Source organism: Euprymna scolopes, chromosome 3 (assembly GCF_053919585.1).
Source record: "Euprymna scolopes isolate OS-2025 chromosome 3, ASM5391958v1, whole genome shotgun sequence".
In the NCBI taxonomy this organism is placed as follows: Eukaryota; Metazoa; Mollusca; class Cephalopoda; order Sepiida; family Sepiolidae; genus Euprymna; species Euprymna scolopes.
In genome coordinates, this window is record NC_136484.1 from 27,381,339 (window position 1) to 27,408,695 (window position 27,357).

Below are 27,357 nucleotides of genomic sequence, written 5' to 3' on the forward strand. Positions count from 1 at the left end.
ATTGTATGAATTGGTGAAAATTTGGTTAACCTCATCATGGTGTAGCAGAGGGTAGGAAGGGGAACCGCCACATCATATAAAGCGGATCTTTTCAATTTACATGTGTACAGACATTGCAGAGTTCTGACGAGAACAAAGATATATAATTTTAAACCTTATTTTCTTTTAATGCAATTTATATGTATAACCTTTTTTCATGATTCCCATTGATATGAATATAGTACAATGGTTAGGAACCATGCGACCAGACAAGCGTGCGACATTATTTCCATTGACATAAAGAAACGCCGTGTTTGCTTACTGAGAGACATTATATCAAGAAGCGTTTGTAGCTCTGCTGAAGTGAGAAGCTACATAATCTGTTTCCCTGGTTAAATTAGTGCATCGTTGCATTGGCAAGTGGGCTTAAGGTTGGCGTAGATACAATATCTTGACGATTGTCAAAGACGTGTCCAACGTCTGACGTAAATTACGTTACTTTTTCACATTTCATATCTCTGTCTTAGTTTGGTGACATTTTCTTGTTTTCAGCCATTGTTTGCTTCTGTTATTCCACTCCTCTTTGCTTGAATATCGAATTACAAAATAACTTACAATGACAAGTCAAACGAGAAGGGGATACTACACTGACCGAACCGTCTTGATTCGCATATATATATATATATATATATATATATATATATATATATATATATATATATATATATCTTGGTGCCATCAGTTAGAATCGAAACCACACCATTTCACATTCTAGCCCGTTCTTTACTGATATTGTTATTGCGAGAAATATGCTAATAGAGTCAGAGATGGTTTCGGAGCCGAGTTCGACCGGCAGTAATCGTGTCACCCTGCACTGATGATTCCCGACCGGCAGTAATCGTGTCACCCTGCACTGATGATTCCCGAAAAGATGAAACACTAGTGTTTGTAGGTATTTAAAATAATAATAATAATAATAATAATAATAATAATAATAATAATAATAATAATAATAATAATAATAATATAATACTTTATCAAAAATCAAGACACAAAATATAAAATAAGAACATAATATGGTTTATTTCCTTATGTGTTACAATTGTTTCGTAACCATTTGGACAAATTTAAACATATTATCTAAAAATATTCCAAAAATAAATACTTTTTAGACAGGTTCGACTATGAAAGCCGATAATTATGAAGCTTAATTAATTGAGTCAATTAATATTGACTTTGATTTTATTGGCATATGAACATTACCGAATTTTATATTAAAATTTTTTTAACAAAACTATTTTTGAAGATGTATATATATATATATATATATATATATATATATATATATATATATATATAAATATATATATATATATATGTGTGTGTGTGTGTGTGTGTGTGTGTGTGTGTGTGTGTGTTGGGGACGGCAAAGCACTGTACTCTGTTTTCCTCTCCCCAGCTTTGTATATGCAAGCACAAGCGTCGGGCATAGATGCGCAAATATATATGAGTATTATTTCGATTATTCGGGCTATTGTTTTGATTTATTTCTCACAACGTTTTGGCTGATTTAATCTCCGACCTTCTTCAAGTCCATCTTGTCGAACTCTAGAATCTGTATGTCAGACTCAGAAATCTATACAGAACCGAAAACTGAACTCTTCATTTAATTTAGATAAGAGGGTAGATTGTTCTTGTTCAGTCAGCCATGATCAAGTAGAAGTTTAAAGTATTTTTAAAAAATTTTATTCTCAGTATCACTTCTCGTCAGAACGGACACTTTAATCTCAGAAAATTATAACTTTGAGTTAATTATACTTAGCACTTTTATCCGTTCAGTCCAAAGTTGTGAGAATAACATCTAAAATGAGAACAATAATCCGAATAATCCAAATTATTAATCCTCATTTAAAGAATCTTTAACATAACTAGAGAAATGTCCATCGTCATCAACAGCAACGGCAGCATCAACAACATCATCAGCAGCATCATCAGCATCAACATCATCGTATGAATCTGAATATTCTAGTGTTGGCATTGGTTTCCCCAATTTTTTTGTAGTCAGAATTCCTTCCAGAAAGACGCCGGATACTTACGGAAGGGATCACGCGAAGATTGTTAACATCCTGTGAAAGTGAGATTTGTGAGGCGAAATGGATTCCAACTTGGGAACACCAGGGTTTGTCAGTCTGTGTCGTTAAAAACTTCATCACCGTCACCTCACACAGATAGATATTAAAATCAAATGATGCTATTGATAGATAGAGGTTGTGATAGTGCTTGAAATATGTAGATAGATTTGAATTAAGAAAAATAGGCTGAGGCGAATAGGCGAAAAAAGTGCTGAACCTCGTGAATGGAGTCTTTGTCGTTTAATAGATAATAAATGCTAAATATACAGGTTATGGCAACACCTCAAAGGCCGTAAATAACCTTGATCACTCCGACCCCCTCTCCTCTTATCTCGAGTACGTGGTGTAATGGGGGAAAAGGTGGCTGGTTAATTTTAATGCACCTAAAACGAAGCTTCTATTTGTCCGTCATCAACGCTCTGAACCCCGTCTGGTATCAATTGAAATGAATTATTATTCAAATGAATGAATTAATATACGCGGTCATGTTATATGCCAGCGTCTACATGAAGGTTAATTAATTTGCAAATTCTTTGAAAAACAAGCCTTCATCAATTATTTTGTATGGTTCCTTATTAGATGATTGGTTTTATTAAACTATTATGCTGAATTCTATTTATGCATATTTACTATATTGTGCATAATTGCGTAGGATTTAGGATGAAGACGTCTTTGTACATGGAAATATATTTTCTATATATCTATATATATCTATATAAAGCTTTTCGTCGCACTCACATAAATATCAAAACTCTACTTTTTCTATTTAAAAATTATTAAAATAAACTTCTTAATATACTCAGTCATGCATATGCGAAAAACTAAATTATGCTTAAGTAATTTGCATATTCTTTTAAAAATAATCTTTAATTATTCACTTTTATGGTTTCTTATTCGATGATTAGTTTCATTTAACTATTACGCCCAGTTCTATTTATGCTCATATCCTTTTCTTTATTGTGCATAATTGCGTAGAATATAGGATATTTTATTATTGCAAAAGCCCATGTTTATATATATATATATATATATATATATATATATATATATATATATATATATATATATATACTAGCAAAAGTACCCGTCGTTGACTGGGTTCAAAAACAGCCTACAGAAAATGGACTCTGATTTATGAAAGTATGATAGGTTATGAAAAGGAAGGGTTGTAAAGAGATAGCTTCGAATTTGGGGGTATCAAAACCAAGGCAAAATATGATGAAAGTAAAAATAAAATAGATAAACCCCATAATTTATTATACCATACATGTTAACACTGAAACACTTATCATAATATTCTGTGGATCTATATTAAAAAACCTTGTTAAACTTTGTGACATATTTCCATTCTATGGAGGTCAGGTGCGAACGAACACCCCATAATTTTATTATACCATATTTCTTCAAACTGAAACATAATTATCAAAGTATACTTTCGCAGATAGATATGAAAAGTCTTTATTAAAGTTTGTGCCTATTTCCAGTCTATGGAGGCCAGGCGCGAACACAAACTCCACAATTTTCTTAAGTTAAAAGATACTTATCAAAGTATTTTTATGTATTATATCAAAAACACTTGTAAACGTTTTTTTTTTAATTTTTAAATTTTTTATTTCCATACTTTGTGGACCAGGCGCAAACGCAGACCCCACAATTTTAATGAACTACTGTTCTGCCAGATCAAACATACCGATTCCTGTGTCTTGATACAACTTCTATCATTATATGTAATCGGTTTTTTAAAATAGTTAGCCATATAGGAGCCTATTCGTGACCAGACACACGCACACATACACACACATACATTCAGCTTTATATATATATATATATATATATATATATATATATATATATATATATATATATATATATATATATAATGACTTTGCTTGCCTGTGCGCGGAAACCTTTTACCAAGTTTTTTTTTCTGAATTTATGGTTTCCATGCTTGAAATTTGATATATAGGTCATGTTTTTTTTTTACTTTTGAAATCACTACTTTATATTAGGTACAGTATAATAATTGATAGAGAATAGACTCTATAATAATAATAATAATAATAATAATAATAATAATAATAATAATAATAAATCTACATGGATTAAAATATCATATTAAGCCTATTTTTCCAATGAGCCACAATATACAAGTGACTTTGTCTGTATATATGTGCGAAACGTCTCAACCAAACTCCTCTAAATATTTCATCTATATTTTATGCACTATCACAACTTGCTAGTTATATGTTCAAAGAGTGAGTGCGAGAGAGAGAGAGAGAGAGAGAGAGAGAGAGAGAGAGAGAGAGAGGCAAAGAGAGACTGAGAGAGGATGGGAGATGGAAATGGAAAAAGAGATGAGGAGGGAAAGAAAAAAGAAAAAAGGGAGCAGAGAGAGGCATTGTATTGGGCAATGCTCAGATAATTTAATAGAGTGGAAATGAGAGAAGGAAGGGAGAAAGAATGAGATAAAGAGAGTGAGAGAGATAGAGTAAGCGACAATAAAGGGGTGTGTGTGTGAGTAAGTGAGAGGCGAGTAAAAGTGCAAAAAATCAACAACAAAAAATTAAATGTACATGAATATAAGAAAGAAAATTGAAAACAAAATATGAATGGACAACGAGGGGCGTTCAATAAGTAATACCCCTGATCCACTTCCCTTAGCAGTAGAACAGCGAAACTTGACACAGTTATTAGTTTTTCTCTATATAGTAACTATTCAAAGTAATACATGCCTTCCGTCGTTTAATGCAGCTATGAAAACTGTTGTTGTAGAACACTCCAGGTTGACTCACCAACCACGACGTGACTTCTGAAATCAAGGCTTTCCTAAAAAATAAAAAACTTCATGGCTGGGAAAGGGTGAAAGTTAGAGAGGGAAATTTTCTCCCATCTTCCGGAAAATAAGGGATGGGTGAAGATTTCGTAGCCATAGGCTCGCATTGCTGATCTGACGACATGCGAATTGTAGACCCGAGCGTTGTTTTGCAGGATATTTTATTTGCTGATCTTGCATTGCCTCTTAATTTTGATAGTTTCTCTTAAATTCCTCAAGCTCCTGTAATAGTGGTACCCTTTGTCAGAAAATCTGTCTTCGCTATTCCGCCCTGGTCCCAGAATGCTGTGAGCGTATCCTTGCCATCAGAGTATTGCGTCTTGGTCTTCTTTGGAGATGCTGAGTCCAAATGCTTTCTCTGTATTGACTTGGTTTGGATTTATGGACCCTATCGCTAGATCCAGGTTTCATCCTGTGTAATCAGTCTTTCGAACAACTTTGAATCATCTTCTTAGCACATCTCCAAGTTTATTCTCGAGCACTCTACGCGTTCTTACTTCTGGAAAGTACCGACACTGTTAATCTATCTGGTAGACACTTTATGTACATAAAAATGGTCATGAATGATAGTTTCCACATACTTTGTACCAATATTGACCTCCTGAACTATTTGGCCAATAGTCACGCTTCGATATTTCAAAATGTGCAGTATCAACTTGACTGGCAGATATCACATCAATGATAGAAGGACGGCGGCCTGGTCTGGGAGCTGTTTCCATAGATTTCCGCTATGTTTAAATTTATGATGCCAGTGTTTTACAAGGTCATATCATGAGGCATCATTACCATACGTTTCTTTTATTTCATCAAAAGTATCCTGTGGTGTGTGTCTTTTCAACTAAAAACACTGATCAGTGCGGAATACTCAACAAGCCCCATTTCACATCGAACTCAGCCCAAAGACTTGTACCAGGATTAGTTCAGAGTACTCACGTAACTCATGGAGATATAAATCATTGCACATGTAAAATTGCAGCTAGATCAGACAACTGGACGTGAGTCAGGAGCATTATTTGTAAAACGCCCCACGTGTATATATATATATATATATATATATATATATATATATATATATATATATATATATATGTACACAGGCGGCAAAAAGAAAGTCCGCACTTGTAATTTTTTTCAAAAACTGCAAATTTAAGCTAAATTTAATGTAACTGTTTAAACAAACTATACCTCATTTGCTTCGCCTTTTATTCTTCTATAATTCTACCTGTTCATATTTGACTTTTAATTGAAATATTCTAGTGTTCACGTCAATTAAAAAAAATAACTTCAAATTGAGGCAAAAAGAAAGTCCGTAGTAACATAAACTTGTTATTTAAATGTAACTTTAGGACATCAATGCAACACAAATACAACAGGAACACAATAAACTAGTTAATATCTAGTAGAATAGCCATTCTGCAATTCGACAGCTTGCAATCTTTTGGGAATTCCTTGAATTAGACTGCAGCAATGCTTCCGGGAAAGGGCATCCCACATTTCTTTAATTTTTCTCCAAAATTCTTCCAAATTTGAAATTTTATCATTGCATAGCTGTTGCTTAATGTAATGCAATACGTTTTCGATAGGATTGAGGTCTGGAGATTGTGCAGGCCAATCCAAACACGGAATATCATACTCTTTCAGGAACCTCTTGACATTGCCAGCTGTGTAAATGGGGACATTATCCTGCATGAAGATGGGATTATCATCCAAATTCCGACCAAAGTAGGGTACAAAATGCTCAGTCAACATATTAATGAACTTAGTCGAATTCAACATTGCAAGCGAACTATAGGCACTGGGCCATTGGTACTAATAAAGGCTTACACCAAAACTGAACCTCCACCACCTTGCAGCGTTGAAACTGAGCACCTAGGATTAAATTCTTCGTCTTTCCTCCGACGGAGGTACTGCCTACCATTGACTGCATAGCCTATTGAACTTGCTTTCGTCGCTAAAAATCACTTTGACTAATATGAAGAGTCATGATCTTCATTGAATCTGACGAAGTCCAGACATCGCTTTCTGTTCTTTACAGAAATCATTGTCTTGCGTCTAGCAACATATCCACGCAAATTAAATTCCTTTAATCTGTCCTTAACAGTAGAAAGAGAGCACTTTTTAACAAGATTGCACTGTTGTTGGATTTAGGGAACCGTTTCAAATCTGTTTCTTAGGCTGCGGGTCTGGATAGCATTGCCTTCCCTGTTAGAAGTAACTCTAATACGACAAGATTTAGGGGTATCACGAACACTGCCCGTGTTTTGGTGCTTTTGCACAGTCTTTTGTACCGTTTTCTCATCACATTTCAATCTGCGGCCGATTTCTCGATTGGATAAACCAGAAAGGTGGAGATTAATGAGCGCCAAACGACCACAAAGAAAAAGTCGTGGCCTATGGACTAAATATTACGGTGTATAATCTGGAACAACAACAATTACGATTAGAGATACTTTGTTGCCCGTTGGTGGATATTTTAAACTGATATAGGGCCGATAATTTAAGCTGGTTTTAAGCGAATTTGTTGCTGCGGACTTCTTTTTGCCTCCTCAATTTGAAGTTATTTTTTTAAGTTGACGTGAACACTAGAATATTTCAATTAAAATGAAAAGGTAAAATTATAGAGTAATAAAAGGCGAATAAAATGAGGTATAGGTTGTTTGAACAGTTGCATTAAATTGAGCTTAAATTTGCAGTTTTTGAAAAAATTACAAGTGCGGACTTTCTTTTTGCCGGAACTGTATATATATATATATATATATATATATATATATATATATATATATGAAGCTGTATGTCTGTGTGTGTCTGTGTGTGTGTGTGTGGTCACGAATAGGCTCCTATATGGTTGACTATTTTAAAAAACTGATCACATATGATGATAGATGATGTATCGAGACACAGGAATGGGTAGGTTGATCTGGCAGAACGGTGGTTCATTAAAACTGTGGGGTCTGCGTCTACGCCTGGTCTACAAAATATGGAAATAAAAAATTTAAAAATTAAAAAAAAACGTTTACAAGTGTTTTTGATATAGATGTACATAAGAATACTTTGATAAGTATGTTTTAACTTAAATAGGGATGGTATAATAAAATTGTAGGGTCTGCGTTCGCGCCTGGCCTCCATAGAATGGAAATAGGCACAAACTTTAATAAAGACTTTTCATATCTATCTGCGTAAGTATACTTTGATAATTATGTTTCAGTTTGAAGAAATATGGTATAATAAAATTGTGGGCCGCTCGTTCGCACCTGACCTCCATAGAATGGAAATATGTCACAAAGTTTAACAAGGTTTTTTAATATAAATCCACAGAATATTGTGATAAGTGTTTCAGCGTGAACAGGTATGGTATAATAAATTGTGAGGTTTATCTATTCTATTTTTACTTTCATCATATTTTGTTTTGGGTTTGATACCCCCAAATTCGAAGCTATCTCTTTACAACACTTCTTTTTCATAACCTATCATACTTTCATAAATCAGAGTCCATTTTCTGTAGGCTGTTTTTGAACCCAGTCAACGACAGGTACTTTTGCTAGTATATATATATATATATATATATATATATATATATATGGAAATATTCTTTATTCACTTCTGCTTCCTTCTTATACATAGTTATCCTTATTTAAGACGCTCAATGTAATTACAGAGCATATAATGAATGAATGAGAAAAATCCCTATTCCAAATTTCATGATGTTGATCATCTTACAAATTTTTCCTTTAATTCATTTGATATTCTTGACACTATCTGTTTCGTAGCACAAAATCAATCACTTAATTATGTCAATCAGTAAATCTATTCTACCCTTAACTCATTAGAAGAAATAGCAACAATCAATCCACCAAAAATAAAATAAAATGCGAAAATTTGAAAAGAAGCTGTGAATACTTTATGATTTTTTTGCATTACGCTATTTATATATATATATATATATATATATATATATATATATATATATATATGTTGTATATTGATTTGTATTTGAGGAGATGATATATTAAAGTGTGTCATGTGTTATCTAGTGGATGTAAGATATTGTTCTTTTAACAGACAGATAATAAATGTATAAATCGTATGTATGTTGTTTAGCCAGGAGGACATGATATTGACGTGTAAACTGAGTCATGTTGTATCAGACTTATCACACGGGATATTTTGACAGTTCATATGTAAGAAGAATAATATATGTTTCATACCTTTTTTCTTGAAGAGTTCTTCTGTATCTTTCCGCTGCTCCGTGACGAACCATGAAGCGATCAGCACCATCCAATTGAGACATTTGTTCTTATTTCTGAAACCATAAAACAACTCTTTATATTTTTATAATATAAATTTATTACAGTTGTCTCAAATGGTTTTCACCGGGTTTGCAGTTCGTCTACATATTCTATTCTTACAGCCCGCTCCTAGCTGTCTGTCCACCTCTGTCTAGACGTCTGTCCTATTTGGTAGTCAATTCTCAACTCTATGAATCTCTCCAAAATTAACTACATCACGTGTTCTCTTACGTCACCTAATTACGTGTCTCAGACCAACCTAATGTCCACAACTAGTTATTTGTTTATTCAAAACCCCAAAATAATGTTTACATCTATTTTCTATTTTCACATTCCTTTTGTGATTCACACGTCAATCATTTCTTCCCCAATTTAATTGTTTATTCTTCTAATCATGATAACTGATCCAGCGACCATCCGTGGCTCAAATCAATTAGTAATAATACAATAACAATAATAATAATGTTTTCACCCTTGACCCCGCTTGCCACAGTTAACAGATACTACGCTATGATCAGAGCGTAAAGGATCATAACACACAGAGACACACACACAGACACACAGACAAACACACACGCACACACACACATATATATATATTGATTAATCAAGAAAAATACTAGCAGTGAAATAAAGGGAGGTAACAAAAAAAGTTGAAGAAAGGAAAAAGAAATAAAGAGAAAAGAAAAGGACTAAGAAGAACGCAAGCAAATACTCCCCTTTTCTACTTCCCTTTATCTTTCATGCACCCAGTTTCTCTTTTGGTGTTTTTCATACGCTTCCCCACACATACGCACATCATTTCATCTTTATCTTTTCTTGTGAGGATGACACACGAATCATATCGCACCAAACGTATTTATACACGAAAGAGAGGATACAAACAGACAGACGACTTTTTGTTTTAGTTTCTTGTTGTGCTTGGCCGCGTTTGTTTCTTTTTCTTTTCTCCAACGATGCAGAGGCGTTAAACTTAACATTAAACAAAATAAATAACCACTAGCGTCTTTCCTCCTTCTTTTCTACCACAGTTGAGCAATATCGAAAGCAATCGTTACACACCATAGCCAAGTTATTTGTTAAAGAAAGAAGTCGCCATCGTTGGACTATAAACCTTCTTCTTCTTCTTCTTCTTCTTTTTCTTTTTCTTCTTCTTCTTTTTCTTATTTTTCTTTTTCTTTATCTTCTTCTCCTTCTTTTGATTGAGTAATTTGAATAATAGATAACCTATAATATGAGCAGGCTTATTGACATTCAAATTCGAGAAAAAAACCCCGAATGTGACCAGGGAAAACTCAATGATAAATGGCTGTTGCGATAATTCAAAGTTATTCCTATCCTCAAGAAACAAAGAATAAAAAAAAAATTAGAATCAGAAAAAGTGAGCAGACTTCTCATCAACAGATATTATCACAGATATAAACAGCCTAATTTATACCGGAGTCAAATTAATAAATATCACATTTGAAAAGAAAAAAACAAAATTCTGCAAGAAAGAAAAAACTAACAAAAGTGAATGTGAAACAACGTGAAATCCAGATCAAAAACTTCAAATCGGATGAAGAGGACTAGAAAATAAGAAAGATAAAGGAGTATACTGGAAAATATGCAAACGACTTCATTTTGAACATGCAAACAAATGGTACAAAACACAGACCGGAAGCAGTACTGAAAAACGAAAACTCCCAAATTTATTATGGCATGACGGAACAAATAAATAAACTCAACTAATAAAGGAGGCCTGAATGATTAACAAAACGAGAAAGAAACTGCCAATTTGTAAGATTTTGCCGTCCCAGCAGCGAACAAGGTGGAGATCAAAGAGACGGAAAAGCAAAGCAAATACACGGAGCTTGCAAGAGAACTGAAAGGGACATGGAAGAAAATTAATACACTAATAATCGAAAGAGCACTAGAAACAACACCGAAAAACTTTGAAAAAGACTGGGGAAATTGGAATTAAGAGGAAGATTAAGACTGTACAATGGGCGGCAATGTAAGAGCTGAAATTTTAAGGAAAATCTTTGAATCCAGAAACCAACCCACATAAACTATAAACACTAACCAGCGACATGGAAACTGCAACTAAAAGTAAAATAAAAAGATCGAAAGAACACAAAATGAACCCAAAAGAACTGAAAAAAAATCTAAATTGCGTTTTGCCCATAAAAATCGGTATCAATCTCAGCCGATACCACACAAAAAGAAATCGTGAAGACTCTAAACAGATGTAAGAACCGAAGAGAAAAATTACTAACCAAACCTCTACTGCATAAGTGCTTAGAATTCTGAGATCAGAGGAAGGCTTGTTGCCAGCCAGAATCCAGTGAGAGTCAATGGTCGCTGTCAGTGAATAATCAATGGTAAGCGGCTATTGTGATAAGGTAAAGCCATTTGCAAAGATTATCAAAAGGGATGGAGAATACAAGAAATCTGGGGATGTTTATTGTTACATATAGTATTGATTTCAAATGTCAAAGAAAATATGACTTACATGCCATCAGCTAGAATCGAAACCAAAACATTTAGCGATCCAGCCTTAGTCGTTACCGTTTGAGATATTGCCAGATAGATAAAAAAAATTAAAATTTAACCGACTTTAACATATAAATTTATATTTACGTATGTGTACAAGAGCACCAAGTTGAATTACGGTTGCCAACTTCCAATTTTTTACAATTTTAATCCCGTAACAGCTTTTTTACCAAATCGAATTTGTTCTACAGGTCCAAATCACCTATATATCAAGTTTCCAGTCGGGAGACCAAAAATTGACGAAGGAGTTAAGTAGAAACCGTTCGTCAGACAAACAGATAGACAAGGACACTATATATATATATATATATATATATATATATATATATATATATATATATATATATATATATATTATTCGATTGGCAAAAGTTTAGAATAATTGTAAAGAAGTGAACCAAAGCGGAAATTCAGTCGACTAAAATAAGAAGGGAAACGAGGTGAGGAAAGAGAAAGAAAAAAATGGGGGAAGTTACATGTAACAAATGTACAATTCAGTAAAATAAATAAGTCGATTAAAAACAAGATCGTTAAAATACATATATATATATATATATATATATATATATATATATATATATATATATATATATTGTTTTTAAAATATGTTTTAAAACAATATATATATATATATACAAATATATATATTGTTTTTATATAAGCAGTAATATGTTGCTACATATATATATATATATATATATATATATGTATATATGTAGCAACATATTACTGCTTATATAAAAACAATATATATATGTATATATACATATATATATATATATATATATATATATATATATATATATATTGTTTTAAAACATATTTTAAAAACAATATATATGTCGCTCTCCATATGGGGGTATCAAATTAGTTAAAGGGAAAATTATTCCCAATACGCATTTAGGTAAAAATGCACTTTCGTAAATAATTGAATTCATTCAAAACGTATCGCAAAAACAACAAAAAACATCTATCTATCTATCTATCTATCTATCTATCTATCTATCTATCTATCTATATATATATATATATATATATATATATATATATATATATATCATCTGAGGTTAATCTTTTCCAGAGCTAAAGTAATCAATGAAGTTGAACGATGTTTATACAAGAGTGCTCAATACCGAAGTAGAGCAAATATACTTGATTCCTATATCTCAGCACAGACTCCACTCCACACCCCTATTTAGTCTCATTTACATACAACCAAATCTTATTCTTTCCTTGGTTTTGTTTTTAGCAACATTTGGCGGAACCTCCTGTTATTGAATCTCTGTGACGTTAAAGACTTGATATTTTTATTGCAAACTTTGCTTTCATATAAGTTGTATTGCCTTAAGAGGTCTCTAGTTACTAAAAACTAGTTAACCGAAATATGCTAACGACTGTAGCAACATATTACTGTTTATATAAAAACAAATATAAAGTACACACACACAAACACACTCACACACACACACACACACACACACACACACACACACACACACACACACACACACACACATATATATATAAAGGTGTGTGTGCGCGCGTGTGTGTGTAAGTATGTCTTTCATCAAATACTACGTTAATTCAATTAGCATTCCGTTTAGTTATATTGCTTTTTATGGGCGTACCAGAATAATACAAAAAGCCATAAAGGTCAACGTTTGAGACAATATAACAAGAGAGATGTTGTTCCCGTAGTTTGTTGTTGACATTTGATATAAGCTTTTCGCCATCGCTATTTCCAGACATTATCTGTGATTCCACATAAGCTTTCGTCATTATAAAACATATCACCTCTGTAGTAATTCTGACGGTTAGAATTAGCATTATAGCGACGAATCGCATCTTTGTTCCATGGAAATGAGAGTTAATATATATATATATATATATATATATATATATATATATATATATATATATGTATATAAAGCTGAATGTGTGTGTGTGTGTGTGTGTTTCTGGTCACGAATAGGCGCCTATATGGTTGACTATTTTAAAAAACTGATTACATATAATGATAGAAGATGTATCGAGACACAGGAATGGGTATGTTTGATCTGGCAGAACGGTGGTTCATTAAAATTGTGGGGTGTGCGTTCGCGCCTGGTCAACAAAGTATGGAAATAAAAAATTAAAATATTAAAAACAAAAAAAAAAACGTTTACAAGTGTTTTTGATATAGGTGTACATTATTATACTTTGATAAGTATGTTTTAACTTAAATAGGGATGGTATAATAAAATTGTGGGGTCTGCGTTCGCGCCTGGCCTCCATAGAATGGAAATAGGCACAAACTTTAACAAAGACGTTTCATATCTATCTGCTTAAGTATACTTTGATAATTATGTTTCAGTTTGAAGAAATACGGTATAATAAAATTATGGGGTGTTCGTTCGCGCCTGACCTCCATAGAATGGAAATATATCACAAAATTTAACAAGGTTTTTTAATATAGATCCACAGAATATTGTGATAAGGGTTTCAGTGTGAACAGGTATGGTATAATAAATTATGAGGTCTATCTATTCTATTTTTACTTTCATCATATTTTGCTTTGGTTTTGATCATCGTTGGTGAGATGATTTCTTGGTAAGTATGTCTCCACCTGTTGGGTGTTCGCTTATGTTTGGAAGCGGGAGGGGGATATGATTCGGTTTATTTATTTATTTATTTATTTTTAGTTTTTATTTTGTTGTTAATTGTTTGGAGAGGGTTAGCTAGCGGCCGCGAGCACGGGTACACACATGCGCACGTACACACATATATACTTAAAAGAAACGGTCACATGTACACATACATCCCCGCAGGTATGCCTGAATCAATATGCGCATATGGGCCCGTATAATCGCCTCCTTGGGGGCAGGGACGTCGATGTGTGTATGTATCTGTGTATTAGCGCATCCATGCCTGTGCACACATACCCAATTTTAGCACCTTAAAGAAAATGTGACGTAAGCGGGAGCAACGCGGGTGTCTATGCATGCAGGCGCACATATGTGCATATATTTGCACGCCAGGGCGGGGATGTATGTGTACATGTGACCGTTTCTTTTAAGTATATATGTGTGTACGTGCGCATGTGTGTTCCCGTGCCCGCGCCCGCTAGCTAATCCTCTCCAAACAATTAACAACAAAATAAAAACTAACTAAATAAATAAATAAATAAACCGAATCATAGCCCTCCCCCGCCTCCAAACATAAGCGAACACCCAACAGGTCAAGACATACTTACCAAGAAATCATCTCACCAACTAGACGCAAAAAACTTTAACATTAAGACTCGAATTTTAAAGTAACCCCCCTCCTCCTACCCCCACATATTCCCCTTCCCCTCCATGTATCCCTATGCCCTCAGCCACACCGGAAATGAACTTGTTTATTTACAGAATGTTGTTCACATAAACAACAAACAACTTTTTCTCTTTTGAATTAATTTTCATTTTTCTGGTTTTTTTTTTTTTAATATTGAATCACTTCAGTTTCACTATAAATCATGTTTCTTATTGTTCTTTTTTACAATACAAGGTTTTGAGCTTTCTAATATTTTTGTTAATAGCTTTCATTCATTACCGAAAGTCTGACTGTTCGCTTAAGAGAGACCCATTTACCGTCCAGAGAAGGATAGACCGCGCCAGCTTCCCAACCTGGTATTTTACCTCGCGGCATGTACTTCAAATCTTATCTGTAGCTGAATCGTTGATGCTTCGACAGGGCTATCAATGGTATTTTTTTATTGTGACGCCATCACTGTGATGGCCCTGGCGAAGCATCAAGTATTCAGCTACGGACAAGATTTGACGTACACTACAAACTCGTGTAGTGAGTTCAATCCCGGCTGCGGCCGCATGTTACGTTTTACTGACTGTTTGACAGATGTAGCTTGCAGGCATGACATAATTTTTTAAAACTTTTAATTTTTATCCTCTTTAACGTAGCTCTCTATTTCTGATAACCAGTCTGGTTTGTCGCCATTTTTGTCGCAAGAAGCGTAGGAGTCATGAAAAATTTAACTTTGACAACATTTTCATGAACTTTGAAATTCAATGTTTCTAACTATGTATTAATTTAATTCAGCAAATTACTCCGACCTGATATTACCGTTGAATATTATATTTGGTCATGACGGATCTTTCCATCTTTCCCACTTCCGGAATTAATGTCTACGACTGCAATGTCAAAGTTTTCAATCTTTATATACTGACCATTAATTTTTTAAAAATCTACTTCACTATTCACACGAAGAGAAAAGTACAACCTCTAGAAACTACTTGCATTAAGGAAAATCATTATATTTCCTGTGTTTGAAACTTTCATGGTTTAATACATAATGCCTTTTTTTATTTGTCATCAATGAATTTTTCCTCGTATATATATATATATATAGTGTCACTGAAGGGTTTTGAACTAAACAGATTCTTTATTTTTGCTTGTATTTTTGTGTAATCTTAACACAATCTAAGACATTGGGAAATTTAAAGAAAATGCAAAATTCAAACAATCTTTATTTATGAAAAACTGTTGCCCATTTTCAGCTTCGCATATTTGTGCACTTTCCAAGACATTATTCATGATAGATTGCAGAATCTCTGGATTGCGATTTAACTCCCTTATTTCGTTCCTGATGTTTTCATTCAATTCTTGCAGAGTTTGGAGTTTGTTAACATAGACTCTTGTTTTAAGATATTCCCCACAAGAAAAAGGTCGGGGCTAGTCAAACATCGATAAGCTGTTTGAGTTAAAACAATTGACTCCTTATTTTGGTAAAACAATTTCACAACTTGCGTTCAATGCTATACTTATGCATGATTAATTTCCAAACTATTATCTGTAAAATATCTGAAATAGAGAAAAAAAACCCCATTAATGGTAAAATGACAAAGATTTTCAACTGTTCAGTTACTATAATATATATATATATATATATATATATATATATATATATATATATATATATATATATATATATATATTGATGCTTCGCCAGGGCCATCACAGTGATGGCGTCACGATAAAAAATTTCAGACGATATTAAAAATATCGTTAAACTCACTACTCGTTCAAGCAGCCGCCAATAGCGTAATGGTTAGGAGCCTTGACTGCCGTACAAACGGTCGGGTTTCAATCCTGGCTTGAGGTAGTTGCCTGTCTAGCCGCACTGATGAGCTGTGAAGAAGATGGTCCTGAGATAACTTAAATATTAATTCTTTGATATTTATAATATACTTTAATTTTACCATCTTGGATCATTTTGGTAAATTTAATTGTAATTTTTATTATATATATATATATATATATAGTTATCTACATACAGTATTGTTTCGCAGTATTACAGCTCATCAGTGCGGCTAGACATTGTCCAAATGCCTAAGCTCGAATTGTTCACCAAAAGAGCATCGTTTCATACGCTAATGGCAGTTAGTTTAATACTTCCCAATATGCTCAACCTAACATAAGGAGCATTATAGTCATCCACATACAGTACTGTTTCGCTGTATCAGTGCGGCTAGACAAGAAACTACCTCAAGCCAGGATCGAAACTCGACCGCCTGAACGACAGTCAACGCTTCACACCATTAAGCTATTCGGCTGCTATGCGGATTGTGAATTAACCATGTTTTCATACACACACACATACACACACATATGTGTGTGTGTTTGTGTGTCAAAACATTGTTAATTCAGAGAGAGAGAGAGAGAGAGAGAGAGAGACAAAGAGAAAGAGAGATTAAGAAATACATATAAAGGAGATGAAGAGCTTGAGAGATATTGAAAGATAGAGAGACACACACGAGTTAAGGTTGATGACAATGTAGAACACCTTTTTTGCCGACGCGTTCCGAACTTTATCAAAAGATTTCAGACGTTATCGCTCTCCACCACCAAATCAATGTCCATATACACAGGGAAAAGTAATGAAAATGGTATTAGTTTGAAAGTTTTCAGAGATAGAATATGATTTGGCGTCAGACGTGTACATACCGTCTAGACGATGAAAAGGATAAATAATGACAAAAAATGACAAGAACCGGCGGATAAATAAAAAATCGGTGGGAAAAAAGGAGTAGTGAGGGGAAAATATCTAAGGAAATACGAACATTACATTCATAATTTAGTGAACAATTCATTTATACCTTAATTTTTCACACACATATAGTTATCCGCAGACAGGCTGAATCACAGCTCTTCGGTGTCGCTAGACAAGCAAGTACTTTAAGTTGAGTTCCAAACCTGACTATTCCCTGTTACTCTAGCGGCACAAGCAACGACTACCTGACCCAACGCAGATACAATAAATTGAACAATTTTGCACCTATTGTATACCCTTTTACGAATACTAAAATCGTTATATACGTCTACTAAACCTTATGTCTATAATTTCTTTCTAATTTTCAATGAATATTGTTTAATTGTCTAATGTAAACATTTAATGCAAATCTAAAATATTTCGATGTAAACAAATGAGAGATTGTGCCTACAGTATGCACCCTGAAGCTTCTTCAAAATGAAAATGAAATCTTGGCAAATTTATTGATTAATATTGAATAAATATTGTTAAAATTTAACAAAAATATAGAGTATCTGAATTTTTAAGAAAGAATGAACTCTTCTCTGTGTCTCGTTATCATAAAACTAATTTCAACGAATATAGTCCACATTATCTACCGTTATGCGTAACAGCCATGTTTCAAAATTTATAATGATCAATTAATTAGTATAGGGAGTGTATTCTATACATAGAAATATTTAACATATGCACATATCTAACTATATAAATAACTATAATATAAAGATGTATATCTTTATATTATAGTTATAAATATATATATATATAAATTCACCTTCTTATTAAAGTGAAAGCTAAAAAAAAAAAAGTCGGAACTTTAGACAATTCTCGACACAAATTTTGCACAACTCTATTTTGTTCCTTCTCCACTTGCACGTGGCACTCTTTGGAAAATAGATAAATAATAAAAAATAAAAAATAAAAACGGTACTTGTTATCGTGTCAAAAGAAGGAAAAAATCCTGCTCACGTGATTGCGTGTCTTTTTAAAAACATTTACATAACCTTTTTATTTTTATTTATATATCTGTTTAAACTTTTTTTTGTCAGTGTACTAAAAGGAATTCAATTGATTACAACCCTTTCTGCGTGTTCTTTACATTACAATAGCACAACCCTGAATCCGACGGCGCAATACTCGGCCGTTCAATACCGTAAACTGAAACGAAGCTGTTCTGCTTGAAAAAGGCGCCATGTTCTTCTTATTCATTTTTATATCGATTCTTTGCTTTAAAAAACTTAAGTAATTACGTGTTTACTTTTTAATATCCCATTTTGCTGTTTCTGATTATTTTACTAAAGTAAGTAAAGCTTCATTATTTTTCAAAACTGTTTTTGTTTCTTTGTTTTTCGATATTTCGTCGATATTATTTAGTAAGAGTGTTTAGCAGAAAAGTTAACAAACGAGTACCGCAAAAAATAAATATACAAGAAATAAATGTTACCATAGTCAATAAAAGTTCAGTTCATGTTTTTTTTTTGTTTTGAAATAGATTTTAATGCTCTTTACTTGAAATAATTTCAGCGAACCGAAATTAAAACGAAATTTGAGGCGATTACTACTTAAATGAATTTTTATATAAACTACACATGCCATAATCGAATATTCCTCAAGCACAAAATAACGGAAAACATTAAAATATGTTTATAAATATTCCTTACGTTAATTGTTAACACAGAATTCTCAGGTGCCCCTCCTTCAAATTGAAAACGTGGCTCTCCATTTCAAAGTCGCTGCCATTTTGATTTTTTTAAAACCGGTTGGTAAATTAAAAAAAAAAAATTACAAACTACTTAAAAATACGAACCAATGAACTTTTCTACGATAAAAGTAACTTTTATTGACTATGGTAACATTTATTTCTTGTATATTTATATTATCATATATATAACATTTTCTCTTTGTAAGAAAACATCATTTTGTTGGTCACTCTTGGCTACGAATGGAAACAAAGTTGATATAAAAAATATATTTTCGCGAAAATTATCTTTACTTTGATCATATTTTGCTTATGGTAAAATTTTTGAGTATCAAAACCTATCTCTTTACAACCCCCTTCTTTTCATAACCTATCATACTTTCATCAATCGCAGTCCATTTTCTGTAGGCTGTTTTTGAACCCAGTAAACGACGGGTACTTCTGCTAATATATATATATATATATATATATATATATACATATATATTTATATATATATATATATATATAGAGAGAGAGAGAGAGAGAGAAAGAGAGAGAGAGAGAAAGAGAGAAATATGCGAGCATTAAAAGTAATATGGTTAAGCTTAAACATTGAAAAGTAAAGGACAAGCTATTCTAGTAAAAAATATAATAAATTTATAACTTAAAATATTGCAGCATTAAGAACTGATTACATTAAGATGATTGATAATTTATAATTAAAATTAAAAATTAAAAATCAGTTTCATAAGGAAAAACAAACAAAATCAATAAATTTATTGATTTTGTTTGTTCTTCCTTATGAAACCGATTTCTAATTTGTATTATAATTATAAATTATCAATCATCTTACTTTATATATATATATATATATATATATATAAAAATTATAACACGGAAATTACATAATTGTCGATGCAATAATTTATTTCAACCTTATGGTATTTTCAAGCATCTAAATCAGACAAAATTTTTATCTTATTGCTCTGTTTACCACATTGAGCTCTCATACCCGGATTTCCTCTGGATTTATTCCATTATAACACTATATATATATATATATATATATATATATATATATATATATATATATATATATATATATATATATATGCACGTTGAAGCAACAGCAACATTAAGCCTGGCTAATACTAGATGGGCGACCATTTCGGAATTCTAGGCATTGTATGTTCTCACCGCGTATCTCGGCATTTGTTTCCAGCTGGTATTTAACAATGTCGACCCAGAAGAAGAATCAACGCTGAGATTGCGCAACTCTTGCCACAAAAATTCCACACTCAGGCATTCTTACAGTGGGTTTCCATAGTCTTTCAAGACTGAAGAAAGTCACTATATATATATATATATATATATATATATATATATATATATATATATTGAATCTGAAATCAAGCTACCTGTGCAATATTTTATTTGTTGGAAATTAGAGAAAATAAGAGATTTATATGGATGTCATTAGTTAGCTAATTACTAGAAATTATTTTAAAGTAAAACTCGAATTACCACGTAAACCAGGAAGAGATAAATGTTTTAAAAATACATTAATAACGAATTTATTTAATCAGTAGGTGCTGTCTTGACAGAAGAATAATTGGTGTTACTTTCCTTGGATATATGTTATCTTTATTGAACTAATACTAATCCTGGTACTGCAACTGGCAAGCACTTCTGATAACAGTCGCATAGACTCCCAAAACCCAAGTACAAAGCATTTTTTTTCAATCCTTACAAAACTGTTTAAACGTTGTCTTAAGGAGAATTGCTTTCCATCACACTGGAAAATCTCATTAGTATGCCCTGTATTTAAGAATTCAGGTGATCGCTCATCTCCCTCTTAGTACAGGTCAATAAGTCTTCTGTGCGTCATGAGTAATTTGCTGGAATCTGTGTTAAATAGAGAAGTAATCAACCATCTCAGAAAAAATAACCTTCTCAGTGACACGCAATATGGTTTCCGTTCTGCTAGATCGACAGCAGATGTGCTTACAGTTATATCTCATAGGATTAGCGAATCTCTCGACGGAGGCAACCTTTCTAGGGCAATTGCTCTTGACATATCAAAGGCCTTTAATAAAGTATGGCATAAAGGTTTACTTCACAAGATCTCCAGCGACGGTATAGCTGAAAATGTCTTCTAAATTATAAATAATTTGTCTCTGATAGGTTCATAAGAGTAGTGGTTGATGGGCAGAAATCAGAAGCTCACGGTATTAATGCTGGAGTCCCTCAGGGGTCGACCCTGAGCCCAACTCTCTTAATGATTTACATTAATGATCTTCCAAGTCACATCCTTACATCATTCATAGACATTTATGCTGATGACACTACTATCTATGGTAACACATCTAAGACCGTAAACGACCAAGTTCTCTCCGATTCTCTCTCCTCTGATCTTGAGCACGTAGTACAATGGGGAAAGGAGTGGCTGGTTACTTTTAATGCATCTAGAACCAAGCTTTTATCTTTACACCATCAACGCTTTGATCCCCATTTGGCATCAATTGAAATGAATGGCTCTCGTCTTGGGGAGGCCTCATGTTTTGACAAGCTTCTGGGCTTGACCTTTACTTCTGATCTGAAATGGAACACGTACATCAAGACTGCTGCCAAGGTCACTGGAAAATTGGTGGGATCCTTCTATGGATCCAGTAGATATCTCACTGCTGATGCAGTTCTCTATCTATATAAGAGCCAGGTACGTTCAAGGATGGAGTACTGTTGCCACATTTGGGCAGGAGCTTATCCTGCATTGATAGAGTTCAAAATAGACTTCGTAGCCTCGTAGGTGATGTCCCTCTTCCCTGCAGCCTCTTTATCACGGAAGAGATATTGCGAGTTTGTCTCTGCTTTATCGTTATTCTCATGGCAAGTGCTCGGCTGAGCTCCAATCTATGGTCCCCCGTCGCCAAACTTTCACAAGAAACACCCGTCTAGCAGAAAACACTATCAACAATTTCCCCCACACTTTATCTGTGCCTAAACGTAAACGTAGATTCCATGAACGAAGCTTCTTTCTTAGAACTGCACGCCCGTAGAACTCTGTTCCACCTGCCTGCTTCCCTCCGGACTACAACTTGGATGTCTTCAAGTCCAATGTTAACAAATTCCTAATGAACCGCCCCCTTAATTAAACACTTCATCAAATCTCCACACTAACGTAATGTACTTGCAATAACCCTTATCCCTGAGTGGCTTCCAGGCCTTGATAAGTGGTGATCACTGTGTAAAAAAAAAAACAAAAACAATTTTTTGATAAGCCGTTTCATATAAGTTACCAAATTTTACTGAATTTCCATTACTAACGATTACTACATTGTCCAATTTCTACTGCACACTCTTTAACCCTTATCCTCGAGTGGCCTCTGGGCCTTGATAAGTGGTTATGCCTATGTAAAAAAAATTATTTATTACAAAGCAATTAAGTATATATTGCTCAGTTATTCTATTTCTTTTCTATTACTGTTTGTTCTTCTCCACTTACATATTGCACAGTATTTAGTACGGTCTCATATGTGTGTTCGTTTTATGTTTGTTCTCAACAAATTTTTCATGTGTGAATACATATGTATGTATCTATGTAATTCCAACCGTTTTTTCACATGTTCTTTTTTTCGTTCTTTCGGCATTTCCGTGTGTTATTGATAAAAAAAAACAAAACGCAACAACGCATCTTTATGATGCAAGAAAGATATACTCGAGCACGTGGTCGTCAAAAAAAGTAGATGCTAAGGTATAAAGTCGTTATTAAGTTTGCAGACATATACAAAACATATTTGCTGATAAAATGATTAATAGAATTTTGAATTTGATAGTTAATCAGACGAATCCAATCGATGCGATGAAAGACAAACATTCGGTTCTGTGTAGCTCACTTGCCGTGAGTATATATATATATATATATATATATATATATATATATATATATATATATGCACGTAATATATTATCTTACTTACGGATCTTTACTAACTGACTTTTCTTTCTCCAACTTTACAACATGACAAGAAAGATGAAGAAGAAAAAAAAGAAAAAGATGTAGAAAATACTGAGGATGGAGTTTGACTCCAAAATATATTTAAATTATAAATTTCAAACAAGTAATATATTTGTTTATTTTCGTAACATTGCGCTGTGATTTGGCTTTCAAGCGCACCTGATGCATATTTTGTTTTATTCAAATTAAATCAACGATTCCATAACGGAACTCACACACACACACACACACACACACACACACACACACACACACACACACACACACACACACACACACATATATATATATATAAATCCATTTTCTATAAATCGTATTACCATATAACTTTTATATAGAGTTCTATCAGATTCATTTTTATCTGTCTATCTGTAGTATTTTGGCCAATTGGCCAATATACATATACTTACTCTTAGAAATTAAATGGGAGCTGATTATTTATCAGTCCATGTTTTTCCCCTTCTGGTTGTAGACCCTTCCATATATGTATATATGTGTGTATATATATATATATATATATATATATATATATATATATATATATATATATATATATATATATAAATATATATATATATATATATACACATATGTATATATATTTATATATATATATACACACACATATATATTATATATATACATATATATATACACATATGTATATATATACACATACACACATATATTATATATATACATACATACACACACACACACACACACACACATATATATATATATATATATATATATATATATATATATATATATATATATATATATATATTATATACATTTGTTTGTATATATGCATGCGAAACTCACTTGCTGGAAAACTGGCTTACGGCACTCACATACTCAAATGTAAGCAGTCTAGCCGAACATGGCGTTCGTCTTCAATGTTACCCACGTTTCTCTTATCCTCTTTCTTTCTATACTACTGTCGCTCTACCTTTCTCTCTCTTTTTTTAAATTTCATTATCCTGTAAGTTTTAGGCTATAGCTTTCTCTCTCACTCTTTTTTATTTTTTCATTTACATACCCACGATCTGACAAACACGCTTTGTTCTTTCTTTCTTTTCTATTTCCATACCCGTGTACCCTCACCACCACGCACATTGGCTTTTTTTTGTGTGTGTTATCCTTTGTTGTCATAGTAAATGATTTCTTTCTCTCTCACATTTTATGTGAAGCTTTTTCCCCCCGAGTAGTTTTTTTTAGTCATTTGTCGCCTGTTGTCGAACGAGTTAGGGTACTGCTTATTTCTTTTCTAAATTTTTTTTTTCTATTATGCAAACATTCTTATGAAATATGAATTAAAAAAAAATATCTTTGAAATGGACAACAGAAAAATTATTTCAATAGTAAAGTTAAAGGAGGACAGATGATTCAGTGCTATTTATTTTAATGGTTCACTCCGGAATACTTGACTTTCTGATATAAGTATGTTCTCAAACTTCTATAGATGACCTACGCAAACACATGTGCTAAATACGCGATGAAAAGAAATCTACTTAAACATCGAAAAGGATAACAATCAAGTCGAGATTCAGTGCAGATTTAATCATCATCATCTTATTTTTTTATGTTATACGCTTGGAATACTTGTTCATAATCACCTGTGATCGTTTCACAAAATATGATCATATTTCGTCGTTCAATAATAATAAAAAAAGATCTTCCCGGGTGATACGAACTGGAATCTGTTACTCTTGGATATTTTAAAGTTCTCTTCTCGTAAACACTGACTTCCGAATAACACACGCGAAAAACTGAAGCATTCATTTCGTGAGACACCATTTCGAGACTCAAAGAATTGTACGCAATGATAAGTTATTTGGAAAATAGCATACTCCAGATTTCAGGTATTGTTTTCCTTTTCTTTTCTTTTTTAAGGTTTATTTTTTTTTTTAATATACATTTAGATTAGAAAGTTTATATGTTTGGTTTTACTGTTTTATGGCATATCAATTATATTAGTCATTAAATTTTGATCCACTCTCGACGATTATTGGTGCTATTTAACCTATGTTTGCAATTAGGAAAATCATACCTTTTCAAAATACGTTATCGACTAGCAGGACTTGATCTTAACAAAAGATTATACTTACATATTTTATCAGTGATTAAAAAAAAATACTAATCTATTGTTAATGGAGATTTTGTATCTGTTTGTCTGAAACCGAAATTGTACTATTCTACTATTCTTTAAGGATCAGTCAAAGGAAGTAGTGAAGTATCTGTTCCGTTGTTATGGTATCATCCTCATAGGCATTGTCTCCCCCTATTTTAGAGGGAATTAAAGCGGTATTAGTTTTGTTGTCATAGTGGCATACTCTTCATTTGGGGTAGAGCAGTATATGCTCGTTCATCATGACACTATTCGCCCAGGCATTATCCCCTCCTCTTGAGAGTAGTGCAGTATCTGTTCTATGGACATAATAATCATTGAAAAGTTAGCTTCTTTTATTAAGTGGATGCTAACGATATACTCCCATCCTACTCATCCTCCTACTACTAATACCAATAATAATAATAATAATAATAATAATAATAATAATAATAATAATAATAATAATAAACAACTACAGAGGTAAAACGCAAAGTAACATCACATGGGGTCATGAAAACTGAAACTATAATTGTTATAATTGTAGCTTAACTCATCTGCGCCCTGGTCCCTCTCTTTTTCTGTCACCATAAACTGGTACCACGCCAAATAAATAGGGAGGAAGGGTCAAGGAAGATGGACAGACCGAGGTGAGAAAGCACTAAATTAGATCTCCGCTGTATGAGTGTGAGGAGCACTTTAGATTTGAGAGGCTTATTGCCACCCAAATTCCAATGAAAACCAATGGTCGCTACCAATGAGAAATCAATGATAGACGGCTGTTGCAATAGAGCAAATTAATTTGCAAAGGTTATCGAAAAGGGCGGAGAGTACTGAAAATCTGGTGAGATTTGTTGCTTCATACTTCAGGGAACAGGCTATTTTCAAAGAGAATTCCTCGATGATGTCCTGTGTGGAAACTCCTTGTGAAAAAAAAAATAATGATGAAAACGGTTAGCATAACACCACTAATAGTAGGAGCACTATGAACAATACCGAAAATCTTTGAAAAGAGAATGGGAGAGATTGGAATCAGAGGGATAACTGGTAAAATACAACGGATAACAGTAATGAAAACTGCTGAAATATTAAGGAAAACCCTTGAATGCGGAAACTAATACACATGACCTACAGGCATAAACTGGACATGCAGAAAATGCTACAGATGGAAAACACAAAGGAGCATCATATGGAATCATGAAAACTGGATTCGTGTGTGTGTGTGACCGAAAATTGAAACCACATCAAAGCGAGGAGGGTCAAGGAGGATGGAAAGACCGAGGAGAGAAAGCATAGCTAGACCTCCGTTGGACGAGTGCAAAGAGGACCGGGACATTACCTTGGGGAGGCTTGTTGCCACCTAAATTCCAGTGAAGACAAATGGTCGCCGCCAAAAAGAAATAAATGGTAAGCGGCTGCTACGATAATACAAATTCATCTGTAATGGTAACCGACAGAAGTGGAGAGTACTGGAAATGTGGGGAGGCTTGTTGTCACTCAGACTCCAGAGAATGCTACAAGTTGTTCTCAAAAAGAAATCTTTAATGAAGGCCTGTGTGACTACTCCTAGTGAGTAAATAATAATAATAATAATAATAATAATAATAATAATAATAATGATAATAATAAAATTAAAATGATACCTATAATAGTAGGAGCACTAAGACCAATTCTGTAAAACTTTGAAAAAAGAATGAGAGAAATTAGAATCAGAGGAAT

The 27,357-nt window shown here is 33.1% G+C and overlaps 1 protein-coding gene across 2 annotated transcripts in view; it reads left to right on the top strand.

Moving 5' to 3' along the window:
• LOC145254310 (uncharacterized) overlaps positions 1-27,357 on the top strand; it is a 169,339-nt gene that overhangs the window by 46,676 nt on the left and 95,306 nt on the right. Inside the window, exon 1 of one of the 2 annotated variants that reach the window (XM_080113013.1) lies at positions 24,740-25,393. The exons of the other annotated variant lie outside the window; for it this stretch is intronic. The gene's annotated coding sequence lies outside the window, so the exon portion shown is untranslated. Of the gene's footprint in view, positions 1-24,739; positions 25,394-27,357 lie in introns of those variants that run through there. 2 annotated transcript variants of the gene reach the window in all.